We start from the raw sequence: 12,374 nt of genomic DNA, 5'->3' as shown, positions 1-12,374 counted from the left end.
AGTGGCTATGAACATGATTGAAGAGATTTTATAATAATAGAAGAGATGCAGAAGAAAATTCTTCCTGAAAGCAGCTATGAACAGCCAAGTAGATGTACCGAATACCTGAAATTTAAGAAATAATATTAAACAAGTGCTGATAATCTTGGATAACATCGAACATATTTAATTCAACTAAAATGCGTATTTAAAATATTCATTTTTACTTTTGTTTTACTTTTAACTTAATTCTTTGTGGTGGGATAAATTAAACTCAGGGCAACAATGCTAAGCAAATGATGTGCCCCTTAGCAATAACACCAACTAAGAAAATGGACTTTAAAAACAACCAAGTAATGAAGAAAAACTGAAAAAGAAAAACAGTGGTAATTTGTGTAAATGGATTTTTACCATTAATTTTATCCTGCATAAACCCCACACATATAAATTGGTACTTTTGTGGCAGCACTTTGCAGGGATACTTTCTGCAGTTCCAGGAAAATTCAGTGCTCGAAAGTTATTACTGTGCCCACATAAGTCTGTTTTCTGTTTAGCAGTGTGTGTGTGTGTGTGTGTGTGTCTGTGTGTGTGTCTGTGTGTATGTTCATGTGCATGTGTAATAGGGGGTGCATTGGGGAAAAGGCACAGTATGTGTACATGCATATCTGTGTGGAGGCCGTAGACTGACATCATTATCCCATTATCATTCTCTCTCTCATATACTGAGGGATGATCTTTCAGTTGAATTCCCAGTTTTCGATTCAACTAATCTATTTGGTGAGATTGCTTCAAGAATCTCATTTCTCTGACTCCTAAACATTGAGATCACAAGTGGTACATAGTATTGTGTGGTATATAAAAGGGTACTGGGGATTTGAATTTTAATCCTTATGTGCATAAGATAACAGTGGTGTCTTGTTGCCTTCTCCCCAGTCCCTACATGTTGCATTTGAGCAAAGCAAAGAAAAACCACTGTGACTAAAATCTCACATATTTACTGAAAGCCAATTCTTAAGAAGGAGACAAAACTATTAATCTAATGAATGACATTCCCTTTGATAAGTGGAGCTAGAAAAATTATCTCTGTATATGAAGAAAGTTGAAACTTAACCAACATCTAATAACTTGTAACAAAATTTATTACAAAATTGAGCAATCCTTAAAGAAAATATTAGAATAAAATTCAGACAGAACTACTTCACTCATATAGGTTACATATTGAGTCGATCACTGAAGTTCTGACAACAAAAACTAAACTGAATAGGTTGCACCAATTAATAAATTTAAGAATTTAAATAAATAAATAAATAAATAAATAAATAAATGTTTGGCAGAGTAAAAAAAAAGACACAAAAGAGAAGCAGAAAACATATCTCTAGGCATTTATCAGAAGGATTGATATAGAGAATATATAAGAAATTCTAAAACCTTACCAATTGTCCAAACAAAACAAACAAAACCAAAAACAAATAACTAGTCAAATCTGTTGACAAATGACTGATTATGTAAACACTCATTTACAGAGGAAGCAACAGGAATGCAGAACAAGTAGAAAAAACTTTCAGTGTCATTAGCAATCAACAAAATACACTGAGTAATTTTCTAGACCCATGTAGAAGAGTCTTTGTCAAAGAGGAAAATCACAAATGCAAGATGGTTGTTGAGCACTCTTATACATTGCTGATGACAATATGAACTGCATAACAGGTCCTGAAGCAGCAGTAGAGCAGACAAAACAGATGACCTGCACACTCTACCTCTTTCTGGGTAAAAGTGTTGAAAAACAAATTAGTCAGCATACCAAGAGGGCAACTCTGTTAATTGCAGACCTTTTCATAATAGTTAAGATACGGATAACATCAGTCTACATTCCCCAACATTGAATGGATAGAAAGACAAAGTGATTGGGAATACAATTGGATACACTACTAAGGTAGAGATAAAGAAGATGGAAATGCCATAATTTGTAACAAAATGGAAGGTTCAACAGGTCTGTATGTTTAGCAATATAAGGCAAGTAGAGACAGAAAATAACCACATCAACTTTTCTCTCATGTGGAGGCTAACATGGTCAATCTAAATATGAAATAGTGATTTTTAGATTTACAGCATAGAGGGTGTGTGATTCAATAATAAATTCCAAAATGGACAGTCACATCAATGCAAGAAGCAAAATATATATTCAACAACAGTGAGTTGTTGGAAAATGTATAAAATCTTTTATTTAAGGTCCATATTAAGAATGTCTACAGACTAAAAAGTAAGCAAATAATTTTGTAAAGCTTTGGTATATCCTAATAAAGCATCTGAAAGCATTGTAAAAGCAATCTTTTGGCATAAATAATTTAGATGTAGAAATAAACTTAAAAATACAACACTTTGGCTTGAAGTTTCAAGAACAATCACCATCAGAAGAGAATATAAAGAAAGAAAAACCATGTCAATTTGGAATTCTAAACACATTAAAACTGTATCCAATGAAAGAAGATGAATAGAAATATTTTCTTTGAAATAAACACTCTGACATTGCTATTACAGAAGTATTCTAAAGTATACAATAGAAAGGTATTTTTAAGAAAGAGAGAAATGAGTGAGGAGCAATAATTGTCAGATGCATGAGTATAATCCTAAAGTTTGTACTTTATATAGTAAATATGTAAAACAAAAAAATCATAACACTGTTATGAAACATCAACTTCGTGAGTGTAAATTCAACCACAATTAAACTTTATGCCATATATAAACATATACCAAAACAGATACATCAGGTTAAATACTGAGTATTTCACCCAGAGAACCTTGTATTTTGATGTTGATTTCAAGAGTAGTCCTGCTGCTGAGTGGTGGAAGGTTCACTTGGGAAGCCTTTGAAGACGTCTTAAGTCCATAAGTCTATGCCTTCAAAGGGAATTAAGGGATGCTTGTCCATTCCAGTTATCATATGTGCATTTGGTCATGGCGTGGGTTACTGTTTACATCACACTCAGCAAGTAACTCATCTCAATAGCTGACTTCCTCTCAGGAAAGCAAATATTCTAGTTTTGATTCATTTTGATAAGCCTGAGCACATAGGATAAGTAGGAGAGCTTTCTTATCAAGAATGAGACCGCCGGGCGGTGGTGGCACACGCCTTTAATCCCAGCACTTGGGAGGCAAAGGCAGGCGGATTTCTGAGTTCGAGGCCAGCCTGCTCTACATAGTAAGTTCCAGGACAGCCAGAACTACACAGAGAAACCCTGTCTCGAAAAAACAAACAAACAAACAAACAAACAAATAAATAAATAAGAGACCTTGGCTTTGATACTCATCGGTAAAAGGCAAGTATATACTTATTAGAATAAATGAGTACTATGAATATTAGGATTATGTGTTCCTTATTCAAAGGACACTTGAAAGGCTCTACCTGTAATCTATGCAATAATATTTTTGTAAATAAACATATATTAACAAAAATGGGGAAAGGCCTGAACTAGGAACTGGACGTATTTTGTTGCTCTGGCAAAAACGCTGGAGAGATGGCCACCGGGACAGACCAAGCGGTAGGATTTGGCCTCGTCGCCATTAGTTTGATCATTTTCACCTACTACACCACTTGGGCGATTCTTTTGCCATTCATAGATAGCCAGCATGTCATCCATAAGTACTTCCAGCCCCGCGCCTATGCTGTCCTCCTCCCATTGGCGGCAGGCCTCCTGCTGCTCCTGTTTGTGGGATTGTTCATCACCTATGTGACGCTGAAGAGCCAGAAGTTGACCAAGAAGGCTCAGTGAAGGTCCCGTGGCGATGAGACTGCAGGAGTCTTCTCCATATCTCCCCTAGGGAAGGGACCAAGGGTCACAGCCTACAAGACAGTCAAGCTGGCTGGACTGAAGACCTCTTTGGGACATGGGGCTGCTTACAAAAAACTGGAGCCCTCTCTCTCTCTCTCTTGGTCATCCTTTTAGAAGCTAAGAGGAAGGTGGATTGGGAAGCCTCTCCCTCACTTCCTTTGGGCTCCGGGGTCCTGTCCAACTCACAGTCAAAGCTCCCTGTTCCTTCTAGAGAGTTCTATTCTCTCACCTCTGCTCCTCCTGCTGTGCTGATAGACTGAGCAGCTTCTAGGATGTATACAGCCTTCCCGCCTTTCTGTACAAACCTGTCCCTTCACAAGGCAGCTCTTCCGAATCTGACACTTCCCAGGCTCCATGAGGACTTCTGGACCCAGAAAGCCCTGGGGAAAGAAGACTGACAAACCCCAGGACCACAGGGATACATCCAGGCAGCCACACTGGACCCCAGCTGGCCTGTTTGGGAAAACTTACAAATAAATGTTAATCGTGTTAAAAAAAAATGGAGTAGCTTTGGAATAAAGGAGAGCAGACTTATCTCCCTTTGTCGTGACACTGTGACAGAGAATGTGTCATTATAATTAAAGTAATAGTCAGCAAAGACTAGACATATACAGTAAACTTGGAAAACTCATGAACAATTATGAAATATTATCATGGTCACAAATAAGTTATAAGGCAATTTTCTCCTTGTTTCTTTTTTCTTCCTTCCCCCTTCTTACTACATTTCAAATTAAACACAAAGCTGTAAATGGGAGTGTGTGGCTCTTATCCCAGGACTAGCAAGACAGAATCAGGAGTAGCTGCAAACTAAACCTCTGACTTGGTCCATGTCAGAAGCACCTCCCTCAGAAAACAAGCAAATAAAAATTTGAAAAACTAAAACTGTAACTTTAAAGCTTTCATAACCTTTAAGCTAAAGCCTAGGTCATTAAGTGTCTAAACCAGCAGGAAAACAGGAGGAAAGAAGAAACAGAAAGTCAACATTGAAAGGCTGGAATCAACGTGATGGTAACAAACACAGTACTGATGAGAAATGAGAACAGAATGCAGTGCACACCCTTAATGGGTATGAATCAAAATGCCAGTACTGTTTCTGGTGTATCACCTAAAAAGAATAAATCTCTTCTACAAACTATTCAAATGTTCCTACCCTAACACACTCCCAAAGTGACAAGATTATACAATAATTAAAAAAACCAATAGTAGACCTCATTATCAAAACTGCATGTAGAAAACTTCCAGCAAGAAACATATGAATCACTATAGGCAGACATGAACTAGAAATCTAGAAAATGTATTCATTCTACAGTATCCCATTTTATCAAAGTTGGTGCTATTCCCAATAAGCGAGTTTGTCAATAGCAAGGAGTCTTACACCTTTCTGGAAAACTAGACTTTTCTTTAGGTAGCATTAGCCATCAGCAATTCAGAACAAGGCAAAGTCATCCTAAGAAACAACAACAAAATCACATTAATGTTTTTCTGTAGACATTAAAATAAAATCTGTAACTTGGCATTAGCTATGTAGATACAAGAATATATTAAAATGTTAACAAATCTTGATTAATTAGGTTTATCCCAGGAGCAGAAGACTCATTTGTGTTTTGTTAACAATTTACCTTATTAACTGAATAAAAGGTAATAATCATGTCATTAAAATAAATATACGAAAATGGAGAACACAAATCAAGTCAAGTCTTAATAAGCTAATAAGACTATCATTATTACACTAACATCTAACAGAAGCTGTCTCCTACTGAAAAACCACTCAACCACACACAAATGAAAAATGAGTTCTCTACAATAGAGTCTAATTGGGGATGCCAACCCTAATTATTAGTGAACACCTCGTGACCAACAAAATGGCCAACACATAATGAACTCAAAGACATCTTTGTTGGTTCTTTGACTCATAGCATTTTGTCAGTTTATTTTTTTAGTCTTACAGAGTCTTTGAATAAATTTAATGGATCCTGGTTTTGGAATTTTAAGGGATTCCAGTGTGTGTAAATGTGTGTCTCTGCACCTCTGTTTGTTACATTTTTTTCCTTTGGCTCGTTAACTTCTATGTTTTATTCAATTTCCATTGGTTTGCTTTGGTTTGGTTTGTTTTATTATTGTTCTTTAGATGCATGTCTGTTTTCTAACAGGAAAGGGTGTGGATTCAGAAGGGAGGAAATTGAAGAGGAACCAGAAAGTATTGGGAAAGGAAATCCACAATCAGAATATGGAAAAAAATTCTTTGCAATAAAAGAAAAGTAGAGAATAAAACAAAACAAACAAATGAACTACAACAAAACAACTAAACAAACCATCACAACAACAAATCCCAAACTTGAAAACAAGCAAAATTCCAAATCACTGAATATGTCACAGTCCTCCAATGTCAAAGCCAGTCTATCATCTTAAGGATAAGGTACTCATTACCATTACAAGTACAGCCCAATAAAAACCAAATAAAATAGAAAGTGTGAAAGAACTATCTTCCTACAAGCAGTCTTTCTTTCTTTCTTTCTTTCTTTCTTTCTTTCTTTCTTTCTTTCTTTCTTTCTCTCTCTCTCTCTCTCTCTCTCTCTCTCTCTCTCTCCCTCTCTCTCTCTCTCTCTTTCTTTATCTAGCTAGTTAGTTAGTTATTCACTCTATTTTTGATTGAAGGCCCCCTCTCTCCTCGCCTCCCAGTCTGACCATAACAAATCCTCCCCCCTTTTACTGCAAAGTCCTTCTTTCAAGAAAGTGGCTTTCTGTCTCTGCTCTCTCCCTTCTGACAGAGCCACAATTCTTCATCCACAATTGTGAGTTGCACTGAAAACGCAAACATTATTTTGTAACACACTTAGCAGTAAGATGGGGGCTAAGCTGAAATTTATTGTTACAAAATCTCATCTGAGAGATGTCTTTGTCCCATTAAATGTGATTGTTCATGATGCACTTAAGACATAAAAAAAAAAACCCACAACATACTGATGTGCTTAATTACAGGAGTTCTATCTACAACCCCCAAGACTCATATACCATGTATATGCTACATAAAAAGACAAATGTCTACAGTCACTACTAGGCCATGTTACCAGGCAGCGAGCTCCTAACCACAATGTCTCCCAGTCCCTCCCTGTTGGTTAGTTACCATGAACCCAAAATTATTGATTTTTTAAATTTTACAATTATATATATATATATATATGGATCCAGGTTTTGAGGCCCCTTCCTCTATTATATTGTTTATAACATATAATCGGTCACATTGCCATGAAACAAATTAATATACTTTTAATTATTGAAGCTTGATAATAATTACTAGTTTGATGCAAACTCAGGTAGTTCTAACAAATCAAGTATATTAACTAGCTTCATCATGAGAAGCAATCACTGTCCATGAAAAGAAAAAAGAAAAAAAAAAACCTCAGTAACAAAAAAAAAAATGAACTTTAAGAACAGACACATGATCATTACTGTATTATTCACACAGAGGCCAACAAATGAATAGATAATGACAATGTGATGTATATAAAAATGAATTTTATTCTTTTGTTAATTAAAGAAAAAATATGAATTTTTCAGCAAAATAGAGCTCGAAAGCACGCTTAATGGTATAACAAAGTCTCAGAAAGACAAAAATTATATGCTTTCTCTCAGTATTTATCAATATGTTTATAAGTTTGAGTGAGTGTGAGTATGTGTATGAAAAAGGAAATGAAATCAACACAGAAGAGGAGAAAGGGTGTTGGAAATTCAGATTATAAGGACACACGTGTTATGAGAGCAGAAAGGAAACTTTAGAGATTGGCTTGGTACAATGATAGGAAAAAAGATAACAGAAGAGAATTAAAACTACAAATTGTTTTGGAAATGCCATAACAAAACTTAATACTGTGCATGTTAATTTTATTTTTTAAATAAAAGTTATATAAATAAATATCTGTAACATAACAAATCAGAACACAAAAGCCAAAAATCATACCAAAGTGAAAATATGAACTCCATTTTGTTTGCAGGGTTGGGAATTGGCAGTTGTGAGGAACGACACAGAGCTGAGTATGCAAGCAACATCAGAACTATGTGTAACACCACAGTGACTAATTAAAGAGAAACTGGGAACGCCTAGTAGAGAACTTTGCCAAGGGCTTGAGGGCCTCATGAGTAAGAGAAAAGTATAACTCAGTTGAAAATGGTACAACCAACTGTTGGAAGCAGTGGCACACAATTGCAACTTCCTTTCCCAGGGACAATATTTAATATCCTTTAGAATTGAAAGAACATGAATTAATCTTACTGCTGCCATGAACATCATGATAAACATATGTTGGTCACTTTCTGAAAAATATACCTGTATGGAGGGATTGCATAATATAATGATATACAAACATGACTATAGCAACCCATTTGTTGTATGCTGGCAAAACACCATTTTTTAAAAAGAAAAAACAATAAAGTGTGTGTGTGTGTGTGTGTGTGTGTGTGTGTATGTGTGTGTGTGTGTATGTGGTGTGTGTGTGTATGTGTGTGTGTATGTGTATGTGTATGTGTATGTGTATGCATTTATGAATACATATCCAGATACCCTCAGAGTTCTTTGTTCTCTCTCTGTCCCTGGAGGTGGAAGCCTTTTCCTGTTATTTTGTCATTTCTGTGTTTTATAGTCTGCCAAAAGAAAACCTGGCCTGCTGCTTTGATTGTGTTTTCCAATGAAGGTAAAGAGAACACTTAAAGGAAAATATTAGATGCAAACTAGCATTTTCGAGAAACACTCCCAAAGCTCAAGACTAAACGTTATCTCATTAATGAGGATTGATTGCTGTGTTATTATCACTGTCATAGGGATGTGTATAATGAACCAAAGGAAGCTGCCTTCCAGGGAAGCTACTGATGTCACAAAATTACAATCGGTGTCCAGAAGGATCTGTTCTGTATATGAGTGCACTGAATCCCAGATGCCAGAGATAGGTATTTAGTGTCTATCCATGCTTAAATTCTGCTAAATGCCTCTCACATATTTTTCAGTGGTGAGTTACATATCTCATTCTTGCCTTTTTTTCTCTAGTACTTAATTTTTTAAACTTTAGTTTTGACAAGTGCATATGTGTCTTCAAGTATCTTACGTACACTACCCTTTCTTGTTTCCTTGCATTCCTACAGAGGTCCTCTTTTTTCGTACTCATCCCAATCCCATCTTCATATCTTCTATTTTTGGCCTTGCAGGTCTTGTGCAGGTATCTCTAGCTGCTACACGAAAATCGAATGCAATGGCCATATGTAAAAATATTTAAAATCGCAAATCATTAGGGGAATTGGAACTTTACAGTGAGATACATAGTGAGCCCTTAGAAGGGATGTTACCAACACCCATGAGATTGTCACTAGCAATTTTATGGAAAAGAGGACTTTTAAATATGCTTAGCAGGAATATAAGTTGGTATAGTCCTTAGAAAAAGCCAGTGCGGGATTAATGGAAGTCCTTTTAAAATTAAATCTACAACTACTCCCAAAAGCCAGTAGCCTAATTTGGGGACAATATCAAAATAATGCAAATCAGTATGTGCATAAAAGAGAGTAGATATCATAAGTAACAAAGCTTAATCATAACACTGCTTAGGATCAGGAACTCACATTATTGTACATAACCAATAATGCAGATAAAGGATAGTTACTGTTTGCATCAACAATGTTACATAGCACATAGAAAAGGAAGTAATCCCGTTCCTGAAAGACAAATATTTTGCATCACATATGTGTAGAATCTTAAGAGGTTGAAGTGGTAGATGCAACTAGTGTTTACAAGGCTCTGGAAATGAGAAATAGGAAAATATCAACCAAAGGTGCCAGCTTTTGCTTATAGCCTACAGTGTGACACTCCTGTCACAATCTAGAATATAGAGGTACTGTACATGTGAATAATCTGTTTCAATCATTGCACAAGACATGTGTCTGTATAATCATCACACATGTGTTGTTTGTCTTAACTATATACAAGCTTTACTATCAATTAAATATTATTCCATGTAGAAGAATTTTAAAATAAATTATATTTTAACCTAAAAATTTATATGTCTCTTCATATTTTTATTATATTGTAAATGGAAAATAAGAGATAGTGCTTAATATCAACGTATTTATATGTCTTAAAGTCTGTATTTACAAAAAAATTATTTTTAGTGGACAATTGAGCACCTAATTTTGGTTTCAACAACTGCTCAAAATAAAAGATTATTAATGTATTATTGAATCCCATATATTATTTTATACAATGGATGATGTAAGAGTTAATATTTCATGTGTGTGTGTGTGTGTGTGTGTGTATGTGTGTGTGTGTGTGTGTGTGTTTTACTATTTTAAAAGGATCACATTGGAATTTCCAGATTAAGGAAATTAAGCATCATGTACTGCTTTTCATTTTGGATGTTAATGAAGAAATAATTTGTACATCAGATAGAAGTTATTGGTGTGCTATTAAGTAATTAAACTGGCATTATACTTCTGTATAAAGCAAGAATGGAGATAAATCTGTACAATTCAAATGGGATTTCTACATTTTTGGTAGTTTCTCATTTATGGAATAAATTGTACAATTATCTTTAATAACACTTCTTGCCTACCATCAAGAAAATCATTTCTGTTCGATAGGTTCAGTGATGGAACAGAAGCTTTCCTAACATTGTCTTCCTAACTGCTGCTGTGGCCCCCTGAATCTGTTTTTTAAAGAAGAGGGATACAGCTATTCTCTGCTTCCCTATGTTGATTGACAGAAGATAAAAGGCTCCAGTTGTGATGAAAAATTACCAGGCCAATTGTACTTTCCACACAAATGCCATGCCTTTTATGTTAGCAGCCCATGAATAGATGAAATGGTGCTTTTATGTAAAACACATCAATTACAAAAAGCCACTGGTAACTGCTCCTCTAGTTAAACCACATTTGACTTCAAGAATTAACTGGATTTGCTCATTCAGTAGTTGCTTAAGGAGTAAAGTTTTGTTTCTTTTTTCTTTTTTAAATTAATCCTTTCAGAATATCTTTCCATGTGGTTTTTGCCCTATTCACAACCTCTCTGAACTCTCAGATTCAGTCTTTCTCCTACCTATGTATCCAACTCCATGTTCTCTCTTTCTCTCTCTCTCTTTCTCTCTTTCTCTCTCTATCTCTCTCTCTTGCTATCATATCTATGTCTCTATTTCTATCATCTTCATGTATATCATCTATATCAACAGTTCATACTTATAACATACATGGCATATAATCTATCAAGTTTAATTTGTGCATGCCATGTACTTTTTAAAAGTACATATAAAAGTTTCGATTTACAGGGGAGCAAAACTGTAATCAAACAAGTAAATCTCAGGTCATCATCCATCTCCTCAGAATCCTCCTTCTTTTTGTCTTTCTTTTTCTCTATTACAGAAGGGGCAGAACCAGCAGTAGGAGCTGCACACTGAGGGGCAAGTGAAACATCTATAGGCCCCGACACAAGAACACTGAGAGCTTGCCACCACCAGGATAGTGATGATCGATGTCCTCAAAGTTTCCATTAGATCACTGATGATCTTGTTGAGCCAGTCATTAGCAGCCTACAAAGATGTCTAGTATCTTTTTGATGTGTTTGGTAGTTGAAGAGGAGTTGCTGCCAAGTGGGGGTGAGGGGGGTGCAGCAGATATGAGGCTATGTATAGCATGTCAGGTGAAGTAGACAGGTCTCAGCTTGCGTCGTCTGCCCACACACTCTTAGATATCTGTCCATCCATTGAGGCATAGTTAATCTAACAGTGATCACACCCTTAAGTAAAACAGACTGTCTCTCCTCCAGTAGCTATCACTTGGCAGTATCTTCTCAGGTAAGGGTAAGACTTTGTTCAACATCATCTCTTCCTATTTGCATTTGATCTATCTTGAAATTGCCAAGTCTCTTGAACATTGCCACAAATGCTGTAGATGCATCTAGGTAACTAACTGCTGTGATATGTCCAGAAAGCACTGTTTCCTTGCCATTACTTACTGCCTATTCGGTATATTTTCTTATACTTTTCTCCCTCTGTTCCACAATATACCCTATGCCTTGTGTTGTGAGGGTGATATGCATGTTCCCTTTAAGGCTGAGAATTCTTCAGTGTCTTACTCCCAGTTGTTGATGTCTATGTTTTTAATAATATACTACAAAGAAAGTTATAATGAAGGCTGAGAGAGATAGGCATTAATTTATGGATATACTTTTAAGCCATTTCCAGTTTATTTACTACTATGTCCATTAACAAAACAATAGTGGTAGGTTCTCTACCAGGACAAATAACCTGTTTAACTACAGATTTTGGTCCTGATAATTGTGTCATATATGGGTTACTTCCTATGCAGTTGGTCTTATATAAAATCAGAAAGTAGTTTGTTACTACATGGGGAATTCATTTGCCCATTACATTCAAGCTTGACTACTGCACTCATGTACATTTTACCCTGGCTAGTCTCTGTTGTATCTCTTAGAGTTCATATCTAGGTAAAATTTATCCTTGTTTTTCCCCTCTAGTATCATCTTAGTATCTTTCCGAAGACCTTAAGCACTATGGAAATTAACCAGTAGAGGAG

General features: G+C 35.7%; 1 pseudogene; it reads left to right on the top strand.

Moving 5' to 3' along the window:
* Positions 1-3,473: 3,473 nt before the first annotated feature.
* LOC114625860 lies at positions 3,474-3,749 on the top strand (annotated as a pseudogene).
* Positions 3,750-12,374: the final 8,625 nt, after the last annotated feature.

The sequence above is a fragment of the Grammomys surdaster genome, unplaced genomic scaffold (genome assembly GCF_004785775.1).
Source record: "Grammomys surdaster isolate TR1022 unplaced genomic scaffold, NIH_TR_1.0 224, whole genome shotgun sequence".
In the NCBI taxonomy this organism is placed as follows: Eukaryota; Metazoa; Chordata; class Mammalia; order Rodentia; family Muridae; genus Grammomys; species Grammomys surdaster.
This window is presented reverse-complemented; position numbering and strand designations above follow the sequence as displayed.